The sequence below is a fragment of the Salvelinus fontinalis genome, chromosome 36, assembly GCF_029448725.1.
Source record: "Salvelinus fontinalis isolate EN_2023a chromosome 36, ASM2944872v1, whole genome shotgun sequence".
Lineage (NCBI taxonomy): Eukaryota > Metazoa > Chordata > Actinopteri > Salmoniformes > Salmonidae > Salvelinus > Salvelinus fontinalis.
Window position 1 is genome coordinate 29,547,535 of NC_074700.1, and position 17,777 is coordinate 29,565,311.

Here is a 17,777-nt window from a genome sequence, read left to right on the forward strand (position 1 = left end):
GAATCATGTCTGTGAGTATAACATAACTTATTTAGCAGGCGAAACCCCCAGGACAAACCATTCAGATTTTTTTTTTTTGAGGTCACTCTCTTTTCAATAGATTTTCATTGGGAATACAGATTCTAATTGACCTTTTTGCAGTTCCTACCACTTCCACTGGATGTCAACAGTCTTTAGAAATTGTTTGAGGGTTTTTCCTTTGAGAAATTAAGAAGTACGGCCATTTTGAATCAGGGTCACTTGTTGTGTCCTGTTTTTAGAGGTGCATGACCAGAAGGCTAGCTACAGTTTGTTTTAATCCTGTATTGAACACAGATCATCCCGTCTTCAAATTTATTGATTATTTACTTTAGAAAATAGCTAAAGTTGTATTACAAAAGTAGTGTAACGGCAGATTTCCTCCTCTTTCCTTTCCTCCTCCAAAGCGCAGAGTGGTTAGTGTTCATCATGTTTAATAATGACAAAAAACGTGAACACTACAAAATACAAAAACAACAAATGTGAAAAACCGAAACAGTCCTATCTGGTGCATAGACACAAAGACAGAAGACAACCACCCACAAACCCCAACACAAAACAGGCTACCTAAATATGGTTCCCAATCAGAGACAATGACTAACACCTGCCTCTGATTGAGAACCATATCAGGACAAACATAGAAACGTGAAAACTAGACACACAACATAGAATGCCCACTCAGCTCACGTCCTGACCAACACTAAAACAAAGAAAACACAAAAGAACTATGGTAAGAACGTGACTGTAACGGCGTTCCTCCTCCTCTTCATCCGAAAGGGAGGAGTAGTGAGTCAACCAAAATGCAGCGTTCGAATTCGACAATATTTATTTACAAAACGGAAAACACGACAACACTTTAACAAACTACAAAACAATAAACGACGTAGACAGACCTGGACGACGAACTTACATGAAACACGAAGAAAGCATGAACAGGGAAACTGACTACATAAAAGAACGAACATACAAACAAACCGAAAACAGTCCCGTGTGGCGCAACGACATACACAGACACAGGAGACAACCACCCACAACAAACAGTGTGAAAACACCTACCTTAATGTGTGAAAGTTAAATATTTCTAAAAAATATATTTTGAATTTCGCGCCCTGCCCTTGAAGTGGCTGTTGTCATATTGTGGCCGGCTTCGGGCTTGCAGCCCAAAGAAGTTAAGCAGACTTTGTTTGTCTATTGTTGTGACCTCGATGAAGCTCACATCAAATTTTATGACCAATTTATGCAGAAATCCAGGTATTTCCAAAGTCTTCACATACTTTTTCTTGCCACTGTATATACTGATTAGCATGATGGTGAAATGTATTTCCATTGACTAGTATTTCCATCAATGAATAAAAAGCCTTAATTTTGCAATGGGATTTGTGGTCAACGGTTTTATTTATCGGCTTTCGTATATATTTTTTAATCGTCCAAATGTTGGCAATTGTCAGCTAATGGAAACCTTGAGTCCACGGTCAACTTGTTTGTCTTGCTGACATTGAAGGAGTGGTTGTTGTCCTGGCACCACACTGATCAGGCCCTACACCCAAACAAGGGCACTGCGTTCATCCACCTCTGGCCTGCTCGCCTCCCTACCTCTGAGGAAGTATAGTTCCCGCTCAGCCCAGTCAAAACTGTTCGCTGCTCTGGCACCCCAATGGTGGAACAAACTCCCTCACGACGCCAGGTCAGCGGAGTCAATCACCACCTTCCGGAGACACCTGAAACCCCACCTCTTTAAGGAATACCTAGGATAGGATAAAGTAATCCTTCTAACCCCCCCCCCCCCTTAAAAGAGTTAGATGCACTATTGTAAAGTGGTTGTTCCACTGGATATCATAAGGTGAATGCACCAATTTGTAAGTCGCTCTGGATAAGAGCGTCTGCTAAATGACTTAAATGTAATGTAAATATGTGGTGTTGGCAACTTAATGATGGTGTTGGAGTTGTGCCGTGGGTGAACAAGGAGTAAATGAGGGGACTAAGCAAGCACCCCTGTGGGGCCCCTGTGTTAAGGGTCAGCGTGGCGGATGTGTTGTTGCCTACCCTCAGCACCTGGGTTTGGCACGTCAGGAAGTCCAGGATCCAGTTGCAGAGGGAAGTGTTCAGTCCCAGGGTCCTTAGCTTAGTGATGAGCTTGGAGGGAACAATGGTGTTGAAGTCTGCGCTGTAGTCAATGATCAACATTCTCACATAGATGTTCCTCTCGTCCAGGTGGGAAAGGGCAGTGGGGGCTTCCAGCAGCAGACATAGCTTGATGATGGGCCTACAAAGTGTGGTGGTCTGGGTTTACAATTACATTTTAGCAGACGCTCTTATTCAGAGCTACTTATAGGAGCAATTAGGGCTAAGTGTCTTGCTCAAGGACACAGCCAGATGTTTCACCTAGTCAGTTCGTGGATTCAAACCAGCAACCTTTCAGTGACTGGCCCTCCTAACTGCTAGGCTACCACACCTGCACTTGCCTAACCAGCCCTCTGGAGTCTGGGTTGGTTTGTGTGACTTGCCACATGATACACAAGTTACGTGGGGCTGAGTCATCCACGATAAGAACTATGTCCCAAGGGACAAATTGTATTAATTTTCTTGTCCATTTTTGTCGCTCCTGCAATTTAGGAAGATAATCTTTATTAGGAAGATAATCTTTAGTCCACCTCTTCCAGAACATGTCTGACATATATTGCACCTGTCGCCATCTCCTTCTGTCATAACAATCCTCTGGCTTAAACACTCCTGGAGGAATAGATGGTTTGTTGTTTCGAAGAAGAAAATGGTTGGGGGTGAGAGGCTCCAAATCATTAGGGTTTTAGTGCAGGGTGTCCTGTGTATGAGCGTCATCCAGGCCCTGAATGGCCTCCTTTAGCTCATGTTCTGCTCTGACAAGGTTGGTACGATTATCCGAGCCTATAACCTTCACTTGTCCTCTCCTGGCAACAAACCTTCTGATAGCATTTATGGAAGAGTTAGTGTCCAGTGAATGTGCCACTTCTATATGTACAGCTCTTATATTCAGGCATGTAAAGATGACTCCATACCGCTTGACAGTTCCTTTGCCACGCTTTATTTAAAACAGACCAGGTTTGTTTTAAATAAAGAAACAGACTTCCACTCAGCTTTCTGCAAACAACACATTTGGAGATTACCTTGCTGAGATAGAACTAGGAATCCAGTATCTCTGTCTGAGGCGAGAGAGTGTGTAATTTCGTCCACTGTGTCCAACATCTTCATGGACATGTCTGATGATGAGTTGTGTCACATGATGGCTCTTGGGCATGATAGCTTGGTGCTTAGATTGTGCTGGCATAGCTGACCTGCTCCATTTGCCACCTACTCTCATAACACCATCTTGGAACACTGGAGACAGTTTGTGAAGATGGCTGTTCCATTTTACCACTGAGCCTTTCTTCAGAACTACCATTTCATCTGGAAACATTATCTTCTGACAAAAACAAACAATTTGCACTTCTGCATCCATCAGCTCATCCACAAAGAGTGATCATCTGATCAGTGTTTTTTTGGACCCCTTCAACTGTTTCTCCATCAGATTCTTGTTTTCCTCATCATTTTATCCCAACCTTAGATTATTTATTTTTTCCCACAGTTGGGAGAGCTCCCGAGAGGCTCCCAGTCTAAAGCACCGCATGTCAATGCTGGAGGTGTCACTAAAGACCCAGGTTCAATTCCAGGCTGTTTCACAACTGGCTGTGATTGGGAGTCCCATAGGGTGGTGCATAATTGGCCGTGGTAGGCCGTCATTGTAAATAAGAGTTTGTTCTTAACTGACTTGCCTAGTAAAAAAAAAAGTTAACTTCCGTTTGTGCACTTTGAACCTTTAGGATCCATGCAACTGCTTTTCTGAAGCGGTGCCACACCGAGTAGTGAGAGATGACACCGACATTCTGTTCAACAGATACAACATTCACCACTGTGTCTCTTTTCACCTCCGGATCATCAACGGCTAGACTTTGATTTGCCATCTGTGAAATCTTGCAGAACTTCTTCTCAACAGGGGGTGCTGTTTGGACTTTGTAATAATTTCGTTCCCAAATTAAACTGCCTCGTACTCAATTCTTGCTCGTACAATATGCATATTATTATTACTATTGGATAGAAAACACTCTCTAGTTTCTAAAACCGTTTGAATTATATCTCTGAGTGAAACAGAACTCATTCTGCAGCACACTTCCTGTCAGGAAGTGAGATTTCTGAAATCGAGGTCTCTGTTCTAGGGTCAGTTTATAAATTCCCATGTAAGCTATGGGGCTACATGCACTGCATACGCCTTCCCCTAGATGTCAGTAAGCGGTGAGAATTCGAATGGAGTGGATTGCACCATCTGGGGCACTATAAAACCTCTTGGAACGGAAGGTCCGACCTTTTCAACGGGGGGCCTGACGCAGGAGGGACATCACCATGGCGTCCTGAAAAGCTTTCGTTTTAGCAGTTCTTTATCTCCGGCTCTGATTTAATTTGATTTTTGTCTTAAATGTACTTGGCTAAGGTGTATGTAAACTTCCGACTTCAACTGTAGCCCTACAGAATTCTAGACTAATACATTGACTTTTTTAATGAATTGAGTTGAATCAAGTCTAATCGAGTTAAATGTTGCGTTAATATAGCAGTATTGAATTCATTGTGTCAGGGTGATTTAGCAGATAAGAGTGAAGTGAAAACCCCACGGTACAAAAAATAAGTCTTCATAAAGCACCGGTAGGTAACCCGTCTTTGGAACGTAAGGAGATTACAGTATAATCAGAATGTTTGCTCCTTACTAATGAGTGTGGTGTATGTGATATTCTGCCAGCCAGAACAATATGGATTAACATCCACCTTCAGACCTAGGATGAGATATAAAAAAGGATGAGACAGATTATGTCCGAAGAGAGAACAGGAAGTCGTAGACTATACACAGCAGACAGTTTCATTTAGTTCCATTCAGCTCTGGGGGCTCTATTGGAAACTCAGTGCCCTCCAAAATCTTTAGGTTTATGAAACCACCGACTGATCCAGTTTTTCATCTCGTTTTAGCTTCAGGCTATCCATAGAGGGTCATACTGAACTCAGTGACCTTAGCATGTTATCCAATGATGAACCCGGGTTTGATCTTCAATGGGACGCCATTGGTGTGTGTAAGTTATTTGTTGTCTTTTCAAACCCCCCACCCTCCTCCCCACCCCGGCGAGTGTATCAGTAACATCATCAAAGCATCAAAAGGGCTGCGTTCAGGCACAACTGGTGTATTGTACTGTATGTGTAAACAAATGTTGCTGGCCTTAAAGGAGAGACACACTAGCACTTCAGAAGTTTCCTACGAGCCGAGGGAAGCAGGTGAAAAAATAGAAAGTGCATTGAACTTTGAACCCAAGTTCCGTGTTGGGGTCAACGCTTCCTTCAATGGTATCCTTTCAGAGAAGCCAAAGTGTGTGTGTGTGTGTGTGCGTGTGCGTGTGCGTGTGTGTGTGTGTGTGTGAGAGAGAGATAAAAAGAGACTGTGTTTGTGTGATACTGCGTGTGTGTGATAGTGTGTTTCTGTGTGTGTGCCAGAGCATGTGTATGTGAGTGAATGAGAATGTGTATGCGTGATACTGCGTGTGTGTGTAGCTGCGAGGGGAGCTCATCTTGCCTCTGTCTCTTTGAAGCCTCTATGCTATAATAGTGAGCTGTTTTTATACAGCGATGGCCGCCGACACTGACTTCCTGTCTCGGCATATCCTTCGTCGTCTCGGCGGACACTTCAGAAAAACTTCCCTGGCCAAACACCTTTCTCACATTAAAGGCTGGGAGAAGGGGGCAGAATGCTGATGTCTCACACAATATGCACATTTCTGTAAGGAAACACAATGTAACGGTTAGTGATTATTTTTGTCCATGTAAGAAAGTGTCAAAAAATATTTATAACAAAAGAGGAAAAGTTGATAAGCGGATGATAAAATTATGTGCAACTTTTCAATTGAAACATTGGTTTCCTCTTTTTGGAGGGAAAATCGTAAGATGAAAAAGGTTCTGTGGTCAAACAGTCTTCTTATATTAAAACTGCAGAGGATGGGAGGAGAGGAGGGAAGAACGATAGGGATGGATGAGAGGTGAAGGGTCCTGACCCCACCCCAGTTAGGAAGAGAACAGAGACATGTCAGTCAAAATAAACACAGCAACACAAACCGTTTGAATGGCCAAACCCCATCTGCCGATGCACCTCACAGACAGTAAACAGTGCTTGAAATACACCCCCAGAGTAAAATAATGCAGCGTATTGTGCAAGAATGCAATAACCAGTAGACTTCCAGTATGGCAACCGAAAGCACTCCCTAGCGGAGCTGGGCTCAAATAGTATTTGAGAATAACATAACTTTATTGATCCTCAAGGGAACCCCAAGGGGAAATAAATGTATATTCTATAAAGGTTTTTAAATACTTTTTGAACACAGGTCTGCTCCCGGGGGCTAGCCAAGTTAAACACAGTTTTACAATGCCTGTTCTAGATACACAAATGCACGGTGCTCCTCACAGCTGAGATAACATGGGGGTCAGAGATGAAAGAGGAGAGGGTTCACAGAGGATGGGTTCCACATGGCCCCGGGAACCAGGCCACACAGATGGAATACAGAATCGTAGATAGACATGTGACTAGTGTTTGCTTCTAGAGCACCAGCTTCTTACAAGATGTTTAAGCAAAGCCATATGGGATCAAATCTGTGGAGCTTGAATGTATACCAGGGTACTAGCAATGGTTAAGGAGTTAACACAATCGCTCTCTTTTTATCCTATCCAATAAACATTAAAGCTTAAATCCTTAGTTGCTAAATCCATTCTTAGACTTTTAAATTAATGATATATACCCATTGATTATTGAAGAACATAACTTATTGTAACGGCAGTCCTCCTCCTCTTCATCTGAAGAGGAGGAGTATTGAGGGAACCAAGGCGCAGCGTAGTGAAATGACATAATTTATTAAAGAAAACACGAACTTGACTAAACTAACAAAACAACAAACGGTGTAGACAGACCTAGACGACGAACTTACATAACACAAGAAGAACGCACGAATAGGAAACATAGGCTACACAAACCGAACAAACCGTAAACAGTCCCGTATGGTGCAAACATATACACAGACACGGAAGACAATCACCCACAGCGAACACTGTGAAAACGCCTACCTAAATATGACTCTTAATTAGAGGAACGCCAAACACCTGCCTCTAATTAAGAGCCATACCAGGCAACCCATAAACCAACATAGAAACAGAAAACATAGAATGCCCACTCAACCTCACGTCCTGACCAACTAACACACATAACAAACTAACAGAAATAGGTCAGGAACGTGACATAAACCCCCCCCATAAGGTGCGAACTCCGGGCGCACCAGCACAAAGTCTAGGGGAGGGTCTGGGTGGGCATCTGACCAGGTGGTGGCTCAGGCTCCGGGCGAGGTCCCCACCCCACCATAACCCGAAGAATGTCCACCCTCATTTTACCCCCAAAAAATCCTCTTAGTAACATCAATGACAGGGACAGCACCGGGACAGAGAGATAGATCAAGACAGAGGGATAGCACAAGACAGAGGGATAGATCAGAATATAGAGGTAGCTCAGGATAGAGAGGGAGATCAGGATAGAGGGGCAACTCCGGACTGAAAGGCAGCTCCGGACAGAGAGATAGCTCTGGACTGAGGGGCAGTTCTGGGTATATAGCCGTTTCTGGCTGAAGGGCAGCTCATGGCTGACTGACGAATCTCGACGCTCATGGCTGGCTGACGGCTCTCGACGCTCATGGCAGGCTGACGGCTCTCGACGCTCATGGCAGGCTGGCGGCTCTCGACGCTCATGGCAGGCTGACGGCTCTCGATGCTCATGGCAGGCTGACGGCTCTCGACGCTCATGGCAGGCTGACGGCTCTCGACGCTCATGGCAGGCTGACGGCTCTCGACGCTCATGGCAGGCTGACGGCTCTCGACGCTCATGGCAGGCTGACGGCTCTCGACGCTCATGGCGCTCTGACGGCTCAGGCTGCTCATGGCGCTCTGACGGCTCTGGCCGCTCATGGCGCTCTGACGGCTCTGGCTGCTCATGGCGCTCTGACGGCTCTGGCTGCTCATGGCTCTCTGACGGCTCTGGCTGCTCATGGCTCTCTGACGGCTCTGGCTGCTCATGGCTCTCTGACGGCTCTGGCTGCTCATGGCTCGCTGGCGGCTCTGGCAGATCCTGTCTGGTTGGCGGCTCTGGCAGATCCTGTCTGGTTGGCGGCTCTGGCAGATCCTGTCTGGTTGGCGGCTCTGGCAGATCCTGTCTGGTTGGCGGCTCTGGCAGATCCTGTCTGGTTGGCGGCTCTGGCAGATCCTGTCTGGCTGACGGCTCTAGCGGCTCCTGTCTGGCTGACGGCTCTAGCGGCTCCTGTCTGGCTGACGGCTCTAGCGGCTCCTGTCTGGCTGACGGCTCTGTAGGCTCATGGCAGACGGGCGGCTTTGCAGGCTCATGGCAGACGGGCGGCTTTGCAGGCTCCTGGCAGACGGATGGCTCAGACGGCGCTGGAGAGACGGATGGCTCAGATGGCGCTGGGGAGACGGATGGCTCAGATGGCGCTGGGGAGACGGATGGCTCAGATGGCGCTGGGGAGACGGATGGCTCAGATGGCGCTGGGGAGACGGATGGCTCTGGCCGGATACGGTGCACTGTAGACCTGGTGCGTGGTGCCGGAACTGGAGGCACCGGGCTAAGGATAAGCACCTTCCTACTAGTGCGGGGAGCAGGGACAGGGCACACTGTATTCTCAAAGCCCACTATATAACTGATGCGTGGTACCGGCACTGGTGACGCCGGGCTGAGGACAAGCACATCAGGATTAGTAGGGGGAGAAGATACAGTTTGTACAGGGCTCTGGAGACGCACTGGTAGCTTAGTGCGTGGGGCCGGAACTGGAGGCACCGGGCTAGATACACGCACTACAGGGAGAGTGCGTGGAGGAGGAACAGGGCTCAGGATACGCACTGGTAGCCTAGTGCGTAGTGTAGACACTGTAGGTACTAGGCTGGGGCGGGGAGGTGGTGCCGGAAATACCGGACCGTGGAGGCGTACTGGCACTCTTGAGCATTGAACCCGCCCAACCTTACCTGGTTGAATGCTCCCGGTCGCCCGACCAGTGCGGGGAGGTGGAATAACCCGCACCGGCCTATGTAGGCGAACCGGGGAAACCATGCGTAAGGCCGGTGCCATGTATGCCGGCCCGAGGAGACGCACTGGAGACCAGACGCGTTGAGCCGGCCTCATGACACCTGGCTCAATACTCAATCTAGCCCTACCAGTGCGGGGAGGTGGAATAACCCGCACTGGGCTATGCACTCGTACAGGAGACACCGTGCGCTCTACTGCGTAACACGGCGCCTGCCCGTACTCCCGCTCTCCACGGTAAGCCTGGGAAGTGGGCGCAGGTCTCCTACCTGCCCTTGGCCCACTACCTCTTAGCCCCCCCCAAGAAATTTTTGGGAATTACTTACGGGCTTTTCGGGCTTCCGTGCCAGACGCGTTCCCTCATAGCTCCGGTTCCTCTCTCCGGTAGCCTCTGCACTCCCCAGTGCCTCCAGCTGCTCCCATGGCTTTTCGGGCTTCCAGCCACGTCTCCTTGCTGCCTCCTCAAACCACCGCTCCTGGGCTTTAGCTGCCTCCCTCTCTTCCTGAGAACGGCGATTTTCTCCTGCCTTAGCCCAGGGACCTTCTCCATTCATTATCTGCTCCCAAGTCCAGAAATCCTTGTTTTCCCGTCCCTTTCTCCGTCGACTCCGCTGCTTGGCTCTGGAGTGGTGGGTGATTCTGTAACGGCTGTCCTCCTCTTCTTCATCTCCCGAAGAGGAGCAGGGATTGAACCAAGGCGCAGTGGAGTTTGAATACATAATGAATTTATTGACAAGACGAAAAAACACGAACTTGACTATACACTAACAAAACAAATAAACGGTGTAGAACAGATCTGAACGACGGACTCACATAACACACGAGAACGCACGAACAGGGAAAAAGCCTACACATAAATGATACTTAACAAACAAACCGAAACCAGTCCCGTGTGGCGCAACGACATACACAAACACAGGAGACAATCACCCACAACGAACACTGTGACAACGCCTACCTAAATATGACTCTTAATTAGAGGAACGCCAAACACCTGCCTCTAATTAAGAGCCATACCAGGTAACCCAAAACCAACACAGAAACAGAAAACATAGAATGCCCACCCAACCTCACGTCCTGACCAACTAACACACATAACAACTAACATAAATAGGTCAGGAACGTGACAGTGTGTGTGTGTGTGTGTGTGTGTGTGTGTGTGTGTGTGTGTGTGTGTGTAAGTGGTGTGTGTATGTAGGGGTGTGTGCCTGCGTGTGTGTGCTTACCAGTGTTGTCCAGCACTGACCAAATTGTTCCAGGGAAGACTGTGGTCAGACTTCAGTACTGAAGCGTTCCTCCACGCATTCAGAGCATCTAGGTGTCTGTTCAGGTCTACATACTGGAGAGGGTAGGGGAGGAGATTACTTTACGATTCTAGCAAATCACATCACCTTCATCCATTGATGTATTAGTAACGTCACTTGATGTAATGTGAAGCATTCAAGCTATAACCTGGAGTCTGTATTTCAGGCTAACAGCAGACCTGCTACTTAGTTAGAAACATTTCCTTACTTTGTTGAGAAATGTAACCTCTAAAATTCAGACAGACTTATGGACTTGAGATTGTCATGATAGTTTTAGACATGGGGCTATAGAAGTCAATCAGAGGGTATATCCTTTACTAAAATGACCATTGCACATTATGAAATCTTCCAGAATGTGGCTTTAAGCCCAACCTATGTATTCACCAGGAGTCCCAGGTTGTAGTAACTGTCTGGGTATTTCTTCGGGAATCTGATGGCAATCCAGTAGCTCTGTTCTGCACTATTCCCAGATTCATCCATGCTGCTGTAAAGTCTGGCCTGGGACAAACACATGGAATACGTTTTTCAGAAGACCACCACAGTTGCATTTCATGTCAGGGAATGTTTCTTAACTTCTTGAGAATACAGGGGGTGCTGTTTTCGCATTAGCATAATTGCCTCTACAGATTAAACTGCCTCTTATTCAATTATTGCTGTTACTATATGCATATAACCATATACCATTGGATAGAAAACAAGCTATGGTTTCTAAAACCGTTTCAATTTTGTCTCTGAGTGAAACACAAGTCATTTGACAGCACTTTCCCTGAGCAAGAAGAAGATTGCAAGATGTGTATGCTCGCTTCAACGCTCTGCCTATATATGGTCACGCCACCTATGACCCGAAACACACTTCATTCGTCTTCCTCTGGGTGTCAGGAAGACGTCAGAGGAGAAATTTTTTGTTTATCTTGTACTGACGTGAAATAAGACCTATTTCTTTAGCGTGACCGACAACTTCCGGTTTTCTGAAACGCGCGTTTTAGAGGTGCAATTGTCTTTTGTTATGCTGCAGTTACGGATGAAAACTATCTCCGTCTCGAAGTTTGTTTGATACATGTGACCATATCATCTTAATGTATGTTTTTTCAATATAGTTTAATCAGATTATTTGAATTTTTTCGGGAGTTTTGCCGTGTTCCGTTCTGTGAGTTTTTTAACTTTGGACAGAACCGTGCTAGTCGACCAGTACCTATGCCAAATGAAGAGGGAAAGTTGCCATTGTGAATGGATTGAACGACTCATCAGGACTAAGGACACCTTTATCAACATTCTGATGAAAGATCAGCAATAGTAAGACCCAATTTACTATGTTATTTCATATATCTGTCGTGCATGTGAACTGGTCGGGCGCGCCCAGCTGGTTCTGGCTGGCGTGGCTATGCTAATTTAGCGCTACATTTTGTTTTCGCTATAAAACATTTAATAAATCTGAAATATTGTTTGGATTCACCAGATGTTGGGCTTTCAATATCTGTACGCTGTGTATTTTTTCTGAAATGTTTTAAGACAAGTAATTAGTTATATGACGTTGGTCTCTGTAATTGTTCTGGCTGCATCAGCACTATATCAGATTGCAGCTGCAATGTAGAACTGTGATTTATACCTGAAAAATGCACATTTAAAAAAAAAAAACTATGCTATACCATAAATATGTTATCAGACTGTCATCTTATGAATTTGTTTGTTGGTTAGTGGCTATATATATTTTCATTTAGTCGAATTAGTGATAGCTACTGACGCAGGAAAAAACTGTTGGAGTAAAAAAATTGATTTACATATTGTGTCTTCCCTGTAAAACATTTTAAAAATCTGAAATGGTGGCTTTATTCACAAGATCTGTGTCTTTCATTGGGTGTCTTGGACTTGTGATTTAATGATATTTAGATGCTACTATTTAATTGTGACGCTATGCTAGCGATGCTAATGAGTGTGGGGGGGGGGTGGGGGGTGCTCCCGAATCCGGGTTAGGTACTCGGTAGAGGTTAAAAACTTCATAAGGTAGTTAATTTAAACCGACTTATAGCAGTTTATATCAGTTTATTGCGATTTTCTGGAATTTCTTTGTCACGCGCTATCGCGAGTTGGACACCTCTCCGGCACATGGCTAGCGTTAGCTGCTAATTCTACAGGAGAAAAGGACATCTTTCAACCAAAAGACGATTGTTCTGGAGAAAGGACACCTTGTCCAAGATTCTGATGGAAGCTCATCAAAAGTAAGAAGTCTTTATGCTGTTAACCTCTTGAGCCTATGGGGGCGCCATTTCGACTTTGTAAAAATGAGTTCCCAAATTAAACTGCCTCGTACTCAATTCTTGCTCGTACTATATGCATATTATTATTACTATTGGATAGAAAACACTCTCTAGTTTCTAAAACCGTTTGAATTATATCTCTGAGTGAAACAGAACTCATTCTGCAGCACACTTCCTGTCAGGAAGTGAGATTTCTGAAATCGAGGTCTCTATTCTAGTGTCAGTTTACAAATTCCCATGTAAGCTATGGGGCTACATGCACTGCATACGCCTTCCCCTAGATGTCAGTAAGCGGTGAGAATTCGAATGAAGTGGATTGCACCATCTGGGGCACTATAAAAGCTCTTGGAACGGAAGGTCCGACCTTTTCAACGGGGGGCCTGACGCAGGAGGGACATCACCATGGCGTCCTGAAAAGCTTTCGTTTTAGCAGTTCTTTATCTCCGGCTCTGATTTAATTTGATTTTTGTCTTAAAAACTTCATAAGGTAGTTAATTTAAACCAACTTATAGCAGTTTATATCAGTTTATTGCGATTTTCTGGAATTTCTTTGTCACGCGCTATCGCGAGTTGGACACCTCTCCGGCACATGGCTAGCGTTAGCTGCTAATTCTACAGGAGAAGAGAACATCTTTCAACCAAAAGACGATTGTTCTGGAGAAAGGACACCTTGCCCAAGATTCTGATGGAAGCTCATCAAATAGTAAGAAGTCTTTATGCTCTTAATTCGTATTTATGTTGAAAAATGTTAAACAATAATTCCGCCATGAATTTCGGTGCGGTCTCGCTTTAGCGCACGCTGTATGTAGTAGTAACGTTAATTTAAAAAATCTAACACAGCGGTTGCATTAAGAACTAATGTATCTTTCATTTGCTGTCCAACTTGTATTTTTTAGTCAAGTTTATGATTAGTTATCGATTAGACTAGGTGCCTCTCCAAGATTGCGCCGGACAGATTGCTTGAAGTTTGGCTACTAATCACATTGTATAACCACGATTTGTGCCGCTACATATGCACATTTTCGAACAAACCCTATATGCATTGTGTAATATGATGTTACAGGACTGTCATTACATTTTACATTAAAGTCATTTATCAGACGCTCTTATCCAGAGCGACTTACAAGTACATACATTCATACTTTTTTTTTGTACTGGTCCCCCGTGGGAATCGAAGCCACAACCCTGGCGTTGCAAGCGCCATGCTCTACCAACTGAGCCACACGGGACAGTCATCTGAAGAAGTTTATGAAGGTTAGTCAAAAATTATATATATTTTGCTTGTTTGTTACGATCGCTAACCTTTACTGCTGGTAAATGGCTTGTGTTTCTGGCTATTGTGGTAAGCTAATATAATGCTATATTGTGTTTTCGCTGTAAAACACTTAAAAAATCTGAAATATTGGCTGGATTCACAAGATCTTTGTATTTCATTTGCTGTACGCTGTGTATTTTTCAGAAATGTTTTATGATGAGTATTTAGGTAATTCACGTTGCTCTCTGTAGTTATTCTAGTCGCTTTGGTGAGAGTTGTGATGGTGGCTGCACTGGTAAACTATGATTTATACACCTATACACAATAAACATAACACTTGACAAATAACAATCTCTGACAAAGACATGAGGGGAAACAGAGGGTTAAATACACAATAGGTAATGGATGGGATTGAAAACAGGTGTGTGGGAAGACAAGACAAAACCAATGGAAAATGAAAAATGGATCGATGATGGCTAGAAGACCGGTGACGTCGACCGCCGAACACCGCCCGAACAAGGAGAGGCAACGACTTCGGCAGAAGTCGTGACATTACCCCCCCCTGACGCGCGGCTCCAGCAGCGCGTCGACACCGGCCTCGGGGACGACCCGGAGGGTGAGGTGCAGGGCGATCCGGATGGAGGCGGTGGAATTCTTTTAACATGGAAGGATCTAAAACGTCCTCCACCGGAACCCAGCATCTCTCCTCCGGCCCGTACCCCTCCCAGTCCACGAGGTACTGAAGGCCCCTCGCCCGACGTCTTGAATCCAAAATGGATCGAACAGAATACGCCGGGACCCCCTCGATGTCTAGAGGAGGTGGAGGAACTTCACGCACTTCAGCCTCCTGGAGCGGGCCAGCCACCACCGGCCTGAGGAGAGACACATGGAACGAGGGGTTAATACGGTAATTAGTGGGCAGTTGTAACCTATAACATACCTCGTTCACTCTCCTCAGGACTTTAAACGGCCCCACAAACCGCGGACCCAGCTTCCGGCAGAGCAGGCGGAGGGGCAGGTTTCAGGTCGAGAGCCAGACCCTGTCCCCTGGTTCGAACACCGGGGCCTCACTGCGGCGATGGTCTGCGCCAATTTTCTGGCGCCTTATGGCACGCTGAAGGTGGACGTAGGCTGCCTCCCAGGTTTCCTCAGTGTGCCGAAACCAATTGTCCACCGCAGGAGCCTCGGTCTGACTCTGATGCCAAGGAGCCAGAACCGGCTGATACCCTAATACACATTGAAAAGGAGTAAGGTTAGTGGAGGAGTGACGTAGCGAGTTCTGGGCCATCTCTGCCCAGGGCACGAACTTCGCCCACTCCCCCGGCCGGTCCTGGCAATAGGACCGCAGAAACCTGCCCACATCCTGGTTAACTCTCTCCACCTGCCCATTACTCTCGGGGTGAAAACCTGAGGTAAGACTAACCGAGATCCCCAGACGTTCCATGAATGCCTTCCACACCCTTGATGTGAACTGGGGACCCCGATCAGACACTATATCCTCAGGCACCCCATCGTGCCGGAAAACGTGTGTAAACAGGGCCTCTGCAGTTTGTAAGGCCGTAGGGAGACCGGGCAAAGGGAGGAGATGACAGGACTTCGAAAACCGATCCACAACGACCAAGATCGTGGTGTAACCCTGTGAAGGTGGAAGATCAGTCAAAAAATCCACCGACAGGTGCGACCACGGTCGTTGAGGAACAGGTAAAGGTTGAAGCTTACCTCTAGGCAGGTGTCTAGGAGCCTTGCACTGGGCGCACACCGAGCAGGAGGAAACATAAATCCTCACGTCCTTAGCTAAAGTGGGCCACCAGTTCCTCCCATCAAGACAGCGCATCGTCCGACCTATCCCAGGATGACCAGAGGAGGGTGACGTGTGAGCCCAATAGATCAATCGGTCGCGGACAGCAGACGGAACGTACAGACGACCAGCTGGACACTCAGGAGGAGAGGACTGCACGTGACGCCCGCTCAATGTCCGCGTCCAGCTCCCACACTACTGGCGCCACCAAACACGAAGCTGAGAGTATGGGAGTGCGATCCATGGACCGCTCCTCTGTGTCATACAGCCGAGACAATGCGTCTGCCTTGACGTTCTGGGAGCCTGGTCTGTAAGTAAGAGTAAACACAAAACAAGTGAAAAACATGGCCCACCTTGCCTGGCGAGGATTCATTCTCTTCGCCTGCCGGATGTACTCCAGATTGCGGTGGTCAGTCCAGATGAGAAAAGGGTGTTTAGCCCTGACAAAGACATGAGGGAAAACAGAGGGTTAAATACACAATAGGTAATGGATGGGATTGAAAACAGGTGTGTGGGAAGACAAGACAAAACCAATGGAAAATGAAAAATGGATCGATGATGGCTAGAAGACCGGTGACGTCGACCGCCGAACACCGCCCGAACAAGGAGAGGCAACGACTTCGGAAGAAGTCGTGACAAAAACATATGCTATACAATAAATATGTTATCAGACTGTCATCTGATGAAGTTGTTTCTTGGTTAGTGGCTATTTATATCTTTATTTGGTCGAATTTGTGATAGCTACCTATGCAGGAAAAAAATGGTGGAGTAAAAAAAGTGGTGTCTTTTGCTAACGTGATTAGCTAATAGATTTACATATTGTGTCTTCCCTGTAAAACATTTAAAAAATCAGAAATGATGGCTGGATTCACAAGATGTGTATCTTTCATCTGGTGTCTTGGACTTGTGATTTAATGATATTTAGATGCTAGTATTTACTTGTGACGCTATGCTAGGCTATGCTAGTCAGCTTTTTTACTGATGGGGGTGCTCCCGGATCCGGGTTTGGGAGGAAGTAGAAGTTAATTTCTGACATTTTAACACAGATGTGCTCTCAGTCCAAAACACTGATGCTTCGAGTGGTAACTCTGTTCTCATCATCTTGTCTACACATACAGCAAATGTGGTGGCTGTGAGCCCCATACGTGGTACGGTGACTGGTTTTAATGGTGCGACCCTGGCCTTACCCATGATGAAATCACAGCGAACTTCACTCTTTCTGTTCTTCAACAACAGGTAAGTGACAATATCATAACCATTCTCACTGGCATCAGCAAAGTGATGGAGATGAGCTGAAACTGGTTCTCCAAAATCACTGGGATTGATGCATCTTCTGAATTCGCAGTCTGACAGCTGGTTCAGATCCATCAACCAGTTACACCATCTTAGACCCAGAACTTCAGGGATGCTATCGTCCCATCCAAGTTTTATCCTGCACAGCTCTTGCAAAATCTGTCTTGCAAGGAATGAGGAGTGCAAGAATACTGAGCGGGTCGTAAACAAAGCTCACCATAGAAAGAATGCCACTTCTGGTAAGTGGTTAGTCCTGAATGGATATTTTGAACTTTAGTGAGTCCTATTCCACGCACCATCATACTCCAATGGCTCTTTCTACTGGTAGTACAGTGCATTCGGAAAGAATTCAGACCCCTTCCATTCTTACACATTGTTACGTTACAGCCTTATTCTACAATGGATGAAATAAAACCTTTTACACTATTATTTAAACAATTAAACATCAATCTACACTGAATACCCATAATCACAAAGTCAAAACAGATATGCATTTTTTTTTTGCCAAAATCAAACACTGAATTTTGAATGGACAATCTGACAATACTTAGTGAGTTTACGAATACCCAGAGGGCACTTTGACCGCACTCTGACAATCCAGATTGAATTTGCAAACACACCCGTAGTATAAACCAGCCTTTAGTCTTGAAATCTGTGGTTGTTTAGTACATGGCCTCATGTGAATCAA

General features: G+C 45.8%; 1 pseudogene; it reads right to left on the minus strand.

Annotated features, from left to right (window-relative positions):
- The window catches only part of LOC129835656 (phospholipase D1-like), a 192,127-nt pseudogene that overhangs the window by 23,917 nt on the left and 150,433 nt on the right, over positions 1–17,777 (minus strand).